The sequence below is a fragment of the Hypanus sabinus genome, chromosome X1 (genome assembly GCF_030144855.1).
Source record: "Hypanus sabinus isolate sHypSab1 chromosome X1, sHypSab1.hap1, whole genome shotgun sequence".
In the NCBI taxonomy this organism is placed as follows: domain Eukaryota; kingdom Metazoa; phylum Chordata; class Chondrichthyes; order Myliobatiformes; family Dasyatidae; genus Hypanus; species Hypanus sabinus.
The window spans coordinates 46,063,800-46,077,194 of NC_082738.1; positions in this window are offsets into that span (position 1 = coordinate 46,063,800).

Below are 13,395 nucleotides of genomic sequence, written 5' to 3' on the forward strand. Positions count from 1 at the left end.
GGGTGTCCTTTTAGAATGGAGATGAAGAGGAATCTCTTTAGGCAGAGAGTGGTGAATCCGTGGAATTCTTTGCCAAGTCTTTATGTAGATTTAAGGCAGATATTGATAAACTCTTGATTGGTCAGGGCATGAAGGGATATGGGGAGAAGACAGGAGATTGGGGCTGAGAGGAAAATTGGATCAGCCATGATGAAATGGCAGAGCAGACTCGATGGACCAAATGGCCTAATTCTGCTCCTATATCTTATGGTCTTGTATGTCATGATTTTTTTGCGGCAGCAGTACCGTGCAATACATAAAATTACTGCAGGACTGTGCAAAAGTCTTAGCACCGTGGTTATATAATATGTGCCTAAGACTTTTGCACAGTACTCTATATACCAATGTTATGGAGCTATGAGTGAAATATAGAAAAGGCAAGTTTGTAAAACACTGCAAACAGCATGGATTCCAGTTATACAGAAAAAAAGATATTGTAGAATCTGGTTCAAACTACAGCTGCAAAGAATTTGGAGTGCATAGCATAACTTTCTTAATGCACAAATCACTCATAAAATCTACCTTGCATCCACGTTGGTTTAAGATGGCACTACTGAAGGTAAGGGACAGCTTTATTGTTAGTTTGAAAGGCAAGAAATTTGATTAAAGCATTATTAACACCGTTTCTGAAGTAAATTGTGGTAAACTATCACTGCGAACAATAAAGAGGTGAGTGAAGGTGAAGCAATTTTGAGGGATGAGCTGTGCTAGTGTATTACAAAATCCACGTAGATGGAGTTGGAGTGAGCAACTCAGAGAGGAGCAGTTGAGGTGGAGGAGTTTTGATGACTGTCCAACTAACCTGGGTGCAAGGTTGAATCACTCTAAGCGCTGAGCCAATTTGGAGACGTCGAGAACAGCTTCGGGCTGGGCAGCAAGGTCTAGGCCCAGAGCAAATCGCTGGGCGGCATGGTCTAGGTTTAGATAGACTGGAAAGGCAGGGTGTTGGACCGATTTTGCTCGCTCTCCCACAATATTCACTCCTCTCTCCATGGTGCAGTGGCTGCGAGACTGCCCCAGCTGCTGAGCTTTGCAGCACTTTGTCCCGCTGATATGATGAACTGAGACCGAGGCGTGGGACTACTCCAGGCTGCTCCGGGGATTCGGATCGAAGAACACAATTTGGTTCAGAATGCTGTTGCTCACTTCTCTTGTTTGCAAGATTTGCGTTATTTTTCCTCTCTTTCTCTGCACATTGGGTGTTGGTCTTTGTTTTGTTTTAATTGGGTTCTTTCAGGTTTCTTGTGTTTTGTGGCTGACTGAGAGCAGACAAATCTCAAGGTTGTATAATTTATCCATTCTTTGATAATGCATGTACTTTGAATCTTTGAATGTTCATAGATTTGTGCTTATTTTTAGTAGTAGTACCATCCACTGCAGAAAGCTGGACAATTCTGGCTCCCCATTACAGGATGGTTCACTAGGATGCTGCATTGATTAGAGGATATTAGCTATAAACAGAGATTAGACACACTTAGGTTGTTTTCCTGAGAACACTAGAGGCGGCAGGGCAGTCTGATAGAAATTTATAAAGTTATGATGGGCACAGATAGGGTAGGTAGATTCTTTTTTCCATTGTAGAAATGTCAAATACTAGATGGTATAGCTTGAAGGTGAGAGAGGAAAAGTTCAAATGAGATGTGCGAGACAAGTTATTTTTTTAAACAGACAGGGAGGTAGAGGCATTTATACAGGCACATGAATATGCAGGGATATGGTGATATGGTGTGGATCGCGTGCAGGCAGATGGAATTAGTTTAATTTGATGTCATGATCAACACAGACATCGTAGGCCGAAAGGACCTGTTCTTGTGTTGCACTGTTCAATGTTGTAAAGCACTTTATCAGCAGTGTCATTTTTCTGCCACCGTTTATGTATATCATTAATGTAGGTGTAACACAATATTGGATTCAGAAATCAGGACCCATAGCCCCCCGTTTCAAATCATAGGCCAACCAGAAGTATAGCCACAGTAAATCAGCATTCATGTGCAAATGAATTTTTCACTGTTGGGGTACTGATGTTTAAGCTATTGACTGCCACAATCACATCAGGTATATCAGCACTGACATTTTTGAAAGTTGTTCTATGTCAGCAGTACAGTACCTTCTTCATGACTATATCAATGTGTTGAGCTCAGGATAGATTGTATTGAAATATTGACATCCAGGTACTTGAAGCTGCTCACCCTTTCCGCCACTGACTCCTCAATGAGGACTGGCGTGTGTTCTCATTTCTTGCCCTTCCTGAAGTCCACACTCAATTCCTTGGTCTTACTGATGTTGAGTGCAAGGTTGTTGTTGTGACACCACTCAACCAGCCTGTAGAAAGCTGCAGTGATCACATCCTAATTCAGTGCCTCACTGTCACTTGCCAGCTTGGCAAAAGCAGCATTTGGTCCAGAGCTGAATCAAGTCCCTTGGCAAAACATTATTTACTTTCATACCCCAGCAGCTGTTTTCCCTCAACTTCATGGCATTCTGGTATTATTGTACTAGCGTTCTGTGAACAAGGTACTTTAAGGTTCTCACATTTTTCCCAGCAGTCAGCTTGGGCATATTGCAGTAGGAATAAGCTCTGCATTCTGCTAATGTTGGGAAATCCACAGGTAATGTTCTATCAAAGGAAAAAGGCTTTTTACAACCTTTGTGATTATTTTTGTAAATTTCACAAATTTAGCAATATTTATTGTGGGCCTTCCAGTTAGGTGATGAGCTAGACAAAGCACTAAAAATGGGTGAATTCAGCTCCTCTGTTTTGCTGCTTTAAACATTGTGGAGAAAATAAAATATTGTGGACATCTATTGAATAAGGCATTCTAAAAGTTACTAGCAACCGAGCAAATGAAGTCTTCAGAGATTTGCTGTCTAATGCAAGGGTCATAATTTTATGGTGTGGTGAGGAAAGTATAGGGGTGATGTCAGAGGTACGTTCTTTGCACAGAGAGGGTTGGTGGTGGAGGTAGATACATTAGGGGCATTTAAGAAACTCTTAGATAGGCACATGGAGGATAGATAAATGGAGGGTTATGTAGAAAGGATGGGTTTGATCAATCTTAGAGTAGGTTAAAAAGTCGGCCCAACAATGTGTGCCAAAGGGCCTGGACTGTGCTGTAATGTTCTGTGTTCGACATGCATAAACTGTGAATTCCTGTCATTCAACCACTATCCCAAAAGTTAGTTTAAATTAGACTTGTTAGTTTGCTTTACCTGAACATTCACTGATGTAGTGCTTTCTGTCACTATTCAGGATTGATTTGTTTTGTAAGCAATACAATACTTCTGTTCACCATTTTTTTTTCCTGTCAGAAACCTTACTTCAACTGCATTAAGCAAAAGAGTTAAGGCTGAATTGCTTTAGATGTTCAATTGTTCAAACTTGTCAGTCCATGGTAACTTCCAAAAAGGCAGGTATGATTATTTCTTCATGTGTCTTATGTACACTCGCCCATCCCAGTACTCAAAATTACAGACAATCCTTTTTGGGAATGCTACCCAAATTCATAAGAGAGCCTTTCTCAGCTCTTTCAAACTAATCTACGAATTGCACTTTCCATGGTTTTTAGGTCTCTAGTTTATCCTTCAAATCCTTCTTCAAAACATCAATCCAGACAAATGTCAAAGCAGTAAACTAGTTGTCCATAGTGCATCAGGCAAGTGATATATTTGTTTTCAAAAGAAATTCCTTTATTCTGTGATGAAGAAGGTTTAGAATGATAAAGCACAGAGGTGTGATGGAGTGGCAGGATAGCAGATATATCTGAGCAGCAGTTTTCAGCTCTCACTTTACCACTATGTTGCCACAACTATTGCTAATTAGTCAGGCTCACTAATTGCATGCTTTCCTGATATGATGTTTTAGTCTTTTGTAACAGCAAATGCAAAGATTTATGGACTGTAGAAAATACTAATAGGCTACTCTTCAAGATGACAAGGCCAAAGCTTATGTTGTTGATGGTATTTGCTAAGTCTTGTATGCTTGTGTATATGATTGAAAGTAACGGACTAAAAGTAATAATACATCAACATTTCAGAAAGAGCTTCACTTTCTATATGCCACAGTCTGTCCGGATATACAAGCTGAGGGAGGCAAGACACTGTGACTGTGATTCATTCTGACTGAGACAAAATCACTCGAGTATTTTACCACCCTATTGTGCTGAAAAGTTGCATTCAGATACTGCAAGTGTAATGCCTTGTGATAAATTAACCCAAACTACATGACCGTGCGTGAGCATGAATTGTGCAACCCCCTTGGCAGTTTGATATGTGAGGCACTGGAAGGTGCAAGTAAAGGTGGTTTTCATTTGAACTTTGCACCTTGAATGTGACAGCACTGAGAGTTTGGCAAATGTGAATATTAAATACAAAATAGACTGATAACATTTCATATCAAAGAATCTAGAGGTAACTTCTTGGTAGTGTTGGATTTTTTTTAACATTAGCAGAGTTCTTAAAAAGAGGCACTTTCTTTCAAAGCTGCTCTAGTGTCCTGCAGTGTTAAGCAAGCTGTTGAGATCCAAGACGTACTGCCATCCCTTGAGACGATGCTTTGATGCATCTGATAACTCAAATACTCTTTGTACTCTCTAACTCAGTTGCACATGCTGAGGTCATCCAGCAGTTTGCTTGGCATTCTCTTTTGCATCTCCACTTCAGTACTTCTGCCCCACCAAAAGTCCAACCTCTGCCAAGTCAATTTCCCCATCACTCATTCACCATGCAGATTTTGATCAACTCTTTTTGACATTTCAGTTTGATATTTCAAAAATGTTCATAAATGTCTAGGAGTTGCTGTTCCCTTAAAAATGGAGGTACAAGAGATTCTGCAGATGCTGAAAATCTGGAACAACACACAAAAGATTCAGCAGGTCAGGCAGCTTCTGTGGAGGCAAATGAGCAGTCAATGTTTTGGGTCAAGATCTTTTATCAGGTCTGGAAAGATAGAGGACTGGTGCCAAGACAAAAGGATGGTGGGGGTGGAAGGAGAGGAGCATGTGCTGGCAGGTGATAGGTGATTCCAGGTGAGAGGGAAAGGTAGGTAGACAAGTAAAGAGAGAATGGGTGGACTGAAGAAAAGCTAGTTGGCAATAGATGAAAGAGGCTAAACCTGAACAAGACAAAATCTGATTGGAGAGGACAATTCAAATGCTTATCATGTTCTTGGCAAAGCCTAAAACATTTTGCATTAAAATGACTTGGAAATTCAATTTAATTATGTAGGTAAAAATTAGTGGTTAATTTATGCACAGGAGTTTTTGTAATTTAGAATTTGCGCATGGGGTTGGAGAGACAAAGGCTCCCCAGATATCACTAGACCTAAAAACAATTTGTATATATTTGTATGAATCAGGTTAAAGTGTTTCTCCAAGAACAGTTAAATATAAATCTGTGTAAATTCCTGTTCTCAATAAGTAAATTAGATAAATAACCTGTTCCCTACTTTGGTTTGCATTTGCCTGTGTTCACTAAAGGCCAAAGGATAATTAGATCCAAGCACTTTGCTTTGATCAAAGATTAAATTCACATATTTAAATTCTGAGCTGGGCTTGAAGCCACAGTCTTTTTACTTGGAGGCAGGGTGTTTGCCAATTGAGCCATATTTCTGTAAACTGAAACAATGTACACTACAGAGCATTTTAACTTGTTGCATCACAGCCTGGTACAGGTTCACAAGAGGTTGCAGGGAGTTGGAGATACAACTAGCTCCATCATAGACATAATCCTCTCGCCATCAAGAGGTAATGCCTCAAGAAAGTGGCATTCATCACTATCCAGGACAGGCCCTCGTGTTCCTACACAGAAGGAGGTACAGGAGTCTGAAGACCCAGTCAATGTTTTAATCCGATTTCTTAACGTTACATGAACAGAAACTCATTATTCGCACTACTTAGTTGGTGTAGTATTTTTATGTATTTCACTGTATTGCTGCCGCAAAACAACAAATTTCTTGATATATGTCAGTGATAATAAACTTGATTCTGAATTATTCCAAAATCCCCATGTGGTGAACTACATGTGCCTGTCTGGACACGCCCCCTGCTGACTGCTCCTGTGGCTCCTCCCACAGACCCTGGTATAAAGGCGATCGAGGCCTGAGCCCGGCCTCTCAGTCTCCAGGATGTAGTATGGTGGTCAACCACTGCTTGTTCCTTCTTCCAGTCAATAAAAGCCGATATCTCACCTTTACGTCTCAGAGTGAGTTATTGATGGTGCATCAATTTTATTGACTGGAAGTTTTAAAACATGGAGACTGCTTTACGTCCGGAAAGATTAGATTTGGACCCCCAAGACCCTGAAGCAGCTCTTGCTTTTGAACTCTGGCTTGCATGCTTCCAATCATACTTGGAGGAGGTTCGTGCGACTGACCCTGCTGTTATGCACAGAATTCTCCTCTCGAGAGTCGCCCCAAAAGTTTATTCAATTATCAGAGACCTGCCGACCTACGACGGGGCACTGGATGCCCTCAAAAGACAGTACCTGCGGCTGGTGAACACCGTCTATGCAAGACATCGCTTAGCTACCTGGCAACAGCGGCCTGGAGAATCGAGCGCCGAGTTTCTCCGAGCACTACAGACACTCGTCCGAACTTGTGACTGCAAGACGCTCACGGCAGAACAGCATGCGGAGCTGCTAGTACAAGATGCCTTTGTGACGGGACTGAGGTCAGTGTACATGCGTCCGAGGTTGCTGGAAAAAGCCGATCTTACCTTACGCTCGGCGATCGAGACGGCTGACATGCTGGAAGCTGCTCTGCACAGTGCTGATGCTGTCCAGCCGCGCGATTCCCCGCCGGTTCCCGCGAACGAATTTGCCAACGCCGCTGCCAGTCGCGATTCCACAAGCTCCCCGAACTCGACCATGGCTGCGGCCCGTCAGAAGCCCATGCTGTGTTATTTCTGTGGAGTCGGTAAACATCCCCGAAAACGCTGCCGGGCGCGAGAAGTGACCTGCTCCAGCTGTGGAAAGCGGGTCCATTTCGCCATGGTCTTTAAGTCTAAACTGCGAGCAGAGTGCAGCGCTGCGGGTGAGACGTGGGGGCCGCCATCTTGCATGCCCAGATGTGGGCAGCCATCTTTGTCGACGTCAGCATGCCCCACCCCCAACCCACTGGTGCTTACCGGGTACCCCGACGGCGATTCAATTCTGGCCACTGTAACCCTCGACCAAAGCACCCCACACCAGCTTGCAAGGTCCATGATGGACATCCTGGTGGAGGGGCACAGGACTAGATGCCTGTTTGACACGGGCAGCACTGAGAATTTTATTCACCCGGACACAGTGCAACGCTGCGGACTCGCAACACGGCCGGTAAATCGGAGGATTAATTTGGCTTCTGGGTCGCATTCCACAGACATCCGGGCAGGTTGTGTAGCGACATTGGTGGTGCAAGGCACAGAATATCGGAACTTTGCGCTACTGGTCATGCCTGAACTGTGCGCATCTGTGCTATTGGGGCTGGACTTCCAGAGCCATCTCGAAAGTGTGACTATGGCATATGACGGGCCCCTCCCACCACTTACTGTCCGGAATCCTCAGTTTTGTGGGACTTCATCACTACTGACCACACACACACACACACGGGCACACACATCTCATCCAGCACCATGCCGACAGCTGCGCTACCGACACCACTTGCAGCCTCTCCACCCTCAAGGTCCCTCCCCCACCACTGTTCGCCAACCTGACCCCTGACTGTAATCCTGTGGCAACTAAAAGCAGGAGGTACAGCGCGGGGGACAGGGCCTTCATTCAGTCAGAGGTGCAGCGGCTGCTCAGGGAGGGGATCATTGAGCCAAGCACAAGTCCTTGGAGGGCCCAGGTGGTTGTTGTTCGGACTGGGCAGAAAAATAGGATGGTGGTGGACTATAGTCAAACCATCAATAGGTTCACGCAGCTTGACGCATACCCCTTACCCCGCATCGCGGATATGGTCAACTAGATAGCTCAGTACAAGGTGTGCTCGACAATAGATCTGAAATCCGCTTATCACCAGCTCCCCATCCGCCCGGAGGTCCGCCCCTACACGGCCTTCGAGGTGGGCGGCAGGCTCTATCACTTCCTGCGCGTCCCCTTCGGTGTCACAAATGGTGTCTCGGTCTTCCAGAGGGAAATGGACCAGATAGTGGACCAGTACCAACTGAAAGCCACATTTCCCTATCTGGATAACATCACCATCTGTCATCGTGACTGGCCAGATCACAACGCCAACCTCCAACAATTTCTCCAAGTGGCCGCAGCTCTGAACCTTACTTATAACAGGGACAAGTGTGTGTTCGGAACCACCTGCCTCGCTATCCTTGGGTATGTCGTGGAAAACGGGGTCATTGGCCCTGATCCTGACCGTATGCGCCCCCTGTTAGAACTCCCTCTTCCCACCACTCTCAAAGCCCTCAGACGGTGCCTGGGTTTTTTTCCTATTACGCCCAATGGGTCCCCCATTACGCAGACAAAGCCCGCCCCCTGGTCAGGTCTACCAGTTTTCCCCTCTCTGCTGAGGCCTGCGCGGCCTTCAGCTGCATTAAAGGGAACATTGCCAAAGCAACGATGCATGCGGTGGACGAGACCATTCCCTTCCAAGTAGAGTGTGACGCCTCCAATTTCGCTATGGCTAATACCCTCAATCAGGAAGGCAGGCCAGTAGCATCCTTTTCTCGTACCCTCCAAGGCTCTGAAATTCGGCACTCCGCGGTGGAGAAAGAAGCCCAGGCCATAGTGGAGGCTGTTAGGCACTGGAGGCACTATCTTGCTGGCAAAAGGTTCACCTTGCTGACCGACCAGCGCTCGGTTGCATTCATGTTCAGCAACCAACAGCGGGGCAAAATCAAAAATGATAAGATTTTGCGGTGGAGAATAGAACTCTCCACCTACAACTATGATATTCTGTACCGGCCTGGCAGACTCAATGAGCCCCCTGATGCCCTATCCCGGGGTAAGTGTGCTAGCGCACAGCTCAACCAGCTATACGCCCTTCATGCACAACTTTGCCATCCAGGGGTCACCTGATTTTACCATTTTGTGAAAGCCCGGAACCTGCCGTACTCCCTGGGGGACATCAGGACGATGACCAGGGACTGCCAAATTTGCGCTGAGTGCAAACCGCACTTCTACCGTCCTGACACGGCGCAACTTGTCAAGGCCACCCACCCTTTTGAGCGACTGAGTGTTGACTTTAAGGGCCCCCTTCCCTCCACCGACCGCAATGTCTATTTTCTCAATGTTATCGACGAGTATTCATGGTTCCCCTTTGCCATTCCCTGCCCCGACACCACTGCCACGTCCGTCATAAAAGCCCTGCGCTAGCTCTTCACTCTGTTCAGGTATCCCTGCTATATCCACAGTGATAGAGGGTCCTCCTTTATGAGTGACGAGCTGCGCCAGTACCTGCTAGCTAGGGGCATTGCTACTAGTCGGACCACGAGTTATAATCCCCGGGGAAATGGACAGGTGGAGAGGGAGAATGCCACAGTGTGGAAGGCCACACTTTTAGCCCTTAAGTCAAAAGGGTTGCCGGTCTCTCGATGGCAGGAGGTCCTCCCTGAGGCACTCCACTCTATCCGCTCTCTGTTGTGTACGTCCACCAATGCCACCCCTCACGAGCGCCCATTCTCTTTTCCCAGGAAGTCTGTCACTGGGACCACTCTACCAGTTTGGCTGACGTCCCCAGTACCAGTGCTGCTCCGGAAACATGTGAGGAGTAATAAATACTCCCCGTTGGTCGAGAGGGTTCACCTTCTCCATGCGAACCCCCAGTATGCCTACGTGGTCTTACCTGATGGGCGGGAGGACACGGTCTCCGTCCGCGACCTGGTGCCCGCAGGTGCAGCAGACCACTACCCTGAACACTCTCCAGTAACTATGAACCCTGTACCCGAGGTGACACCACGCTCACCAGGCCCTACACAGACTCCTCACGACACTCATATACCGGGCGTTTCGTACGCATATATACCAGGCGCCTCGCACATGCGTGAGGGATCACTGGCGCCTAGTGGGCTGGAACCAACACAACCTCCGTCTCCTGTGCAATCACCAATGTCGCCGGCACCTGTGCAATCACAGCCGGTGCTATGTAGATTGCAGCGACAGATTCGACCACCTGATAGACTTAACCTGTAAATATACTTGTAAGAAACTTCGCCACATGGGGACTCTCTTTTAAAACAAAGGGGGGGTGAATGTGGTGAACTACGTGTGCCTGTCTGGACACGCCCCCTGCTGACTGCCCCTGTGGCTCCTCCCACAGACCCCGGTATAAAGGTGATCAGAGCCTGGGCCCAGCCTCTGTCTCCAGGATGTAGGATGGTGGTCACTCACTGCTGGTTCCTTCTTCCAGTCAATAAAAGCCGATATCTCACCTTTACGTCTCAGAGTGAGTTATTGATGGTGCATCACACCACTCTTAATCCAAGGCGTGGGGGGGGGGGGGGTGGTGGTGACATGGTTTCCTGTTTAAACTATATGAATGAACTGGGCTTGATTATCTGGTTAGTCAAACCACCTAGTTCAACCACACTTGGCAATCGGCATGAACTTTTCCTTAAATGGCTCTGCAAAATTTCTTATTTAACAATGCTCCACTTAAGTGCCTTGGAATGTTCAATGACAGAAATGGAAACTTGTTGAAGGCTTCTGCTAGCAAGCTTTTTGTTACAAAAATTGCAGGTGTTTTTTTTTTCCAAATCCCATTTCCCATGTTATCTCAAAATGTTTGCCAATGAAAGAAATGGGCATTTTCAGATGTTAAATTTATGATTTATCCTACTTTTCTCATTGAGATTGATTGAAAATCTATATTTAGACTAGTAAATTGATTTATTAATGTACTGTTATGTACAGACAGTAAACTAATACCACAAAATACATTCACAAGGACATGCAACACACAAACTGCTGGAGAAATGTTCACAAGGATATGTGTACCATATAGCCTACATTATAACAAGGGACTACTTTATGTTTTAGTAACATGTCGTTGCATGCGTTATTAGGCACGTATTGATCTGTATGTGTGTGTCAAGTTCAGACTCTATCAGTAAAGGACCATGAAACTTAGTTCCCGTCTCCAGCATTTTTATTGATAACATATTTATGTAAACAGGCCACATACACAACAAATTCGCAACGAGAATTATGAACCTACATCTTATTGGAATGTCGTGTTTTAGTTGATAACGACACTCAGAGAAGAGAGAGAAGGGAGATGAAAAGGAGCGACACATGCATCTAGACGGAATGCGCTCGTGACGCTAGCTAAAAGGACACGTGAGTCAAGTGGAACGTGCAGTGATTGCAAGGAGCTAGCTAAAAAGAAAACAAGGAAAAAGTGGGACTAAATTAACATAACAAAGATGGCGAGGATTGGAACTATTACAGCATTTGATAGTAAGGTTGAAAACTGGGTAACTTACATTAAGGCTACGTCCACACTAGACTGGATAATTTTGAAAACGCCGGTTTCACATAAAAATGATAGACGTCCACACCAAGCGTTTTTGGAAATACCTCCGTCCACATCCAAAAGGGTATTTCGGCGAATCTCCTCCTACTGAGCATGCGCAGGACACATCTACAGAAAACAAGTGATATGTTTGGGGTCGAATCTCACCGTGAAAGACTTGGTGTGCATTTCTCCAGTTACAGACTAGAAAAACTTAAAATGAAATTGCTAAACGATGGACAGCTGTTGGCTCTCGCGCAGGAGGACTTAAAACTAAAACAAACAAATACTGGAGCATATGGAGGCAACCAACAGGGAGTTCACAGACAGTATGACCCGGCTGATGACGAATATTGAAAAACTGACTAACTCTGTTGTATTAATAAAGCACCTCGTTAAATGTGTAAAACATGTCTGCATCAGTGTTACCTTGTATTTCCAGACAATGTTACATTAGGCTGTTACACATCCACTGTCAGAGAAGTACTTGCATAAATAGGTAAACCACCTTCATACAAGCAAGGACAGAAAACAGGGCAAAGTGAGTATACTTATTTATTCAGTAAGTTATGGGTGAAAGTATATGGTGAGTACATTTCTAACTCTTCTGGCTTCAGTCTCATTGCCGTCTGTTTTGAAATTGTTAGGATGTGTGGGGGGTTGCGTTCAAGAAAACAATGAAATGCCGCCATCTGTTCTGGCACGTCATGACAGTGTTTCTAGAAATCTCTGGTTACCCCATCCACACTACTCTTGCCCAAGCAACATTTTCAAATTTACACACTCTAAAGGGTGTTCTAGAAAAGCTCCATTTTCGGGGGAGGTAAATGCTGTCTCAGTGTGGATGGAGGGTCAAAACGAAGAGAAAAAGTTTTGGTTACGGATTTATCCAGTCTAGTGTGGACGTAGCCTGAAAGTGTGGAGTTATATTGTGAGGCTAACGGTGTTAATGATGAAAAGAAAGCCAGCGTCTTACTCACTGTTATGGGAGCAAAAACATGCGGGCTGCTACAGAGCTCGTTAACCCCTGAAAAGCCAGCTGACAAAATGTTGAAGCAAATAATAGACACTCTCCAACAGCATTTAAACCCCAGACCACTGGCCATTGCTGCAAGATTGCTGGCTCAGGAAAATCCAGTTGGATTGGCACACCATCAAGGCACTAGATGTGTCAGCAGAGGAGGGCAGCAAGGCTATTGTCACAAATACTTGCTGACTCTGAGGAAGTGTTCATGAAAGGAACAGGGACATTTCAGGGCATGAAGGCAAGGATTGAGATTGATGAAAATGCATGTCCAAAATCTCACAAAGCCAGACCAGTGCCGTATACAATCCGTCCCACAGTAGAGGCTGAGCTGCAAAATCTGGAGCAGACTGGGGTCCTGTCAAATGTGGATTGGAGTGAATGGGCCACACCTATTGTTCCAGTGATGAAGAAAACCTCCAGCACAATACCAGGAAAACCAAGCAAGGTGCGCATATGTGGAGACTTTAAAGTGACTGTTGACCCAGTTCTCCACACAGTACTGTATCCTCTACCCCGTATTGAGGCCATCTTTGCTTCCCTGTCAGGAGGGGAACATTTCACAAAAATCGATTTGGCCCAGGTTTATCCCCAAATGGAAATCAATGATGCATCCAAGAAATACACACAAAGGACTTTATCAGGTTGGTGTTTGGGATAGCATCAGCTCCTGCAGTCTGGCAAAGGGCAATGGACCAGGTCCTGCAGGGGATTCCAGGGACTCAGTGTTACCTGAATGACATCACTGTCACCAGCAAAGATGACAATGAGCATCTTTCTAACCTTGACAAGTGCTCACCTGGTTATGAGAAAGTGGGCTCAGAGCTAATCGACAGAAATGTGAATTTTTCGAAAAGGAAATCTCATACTGTGGGCATGTGATCAACAAGGA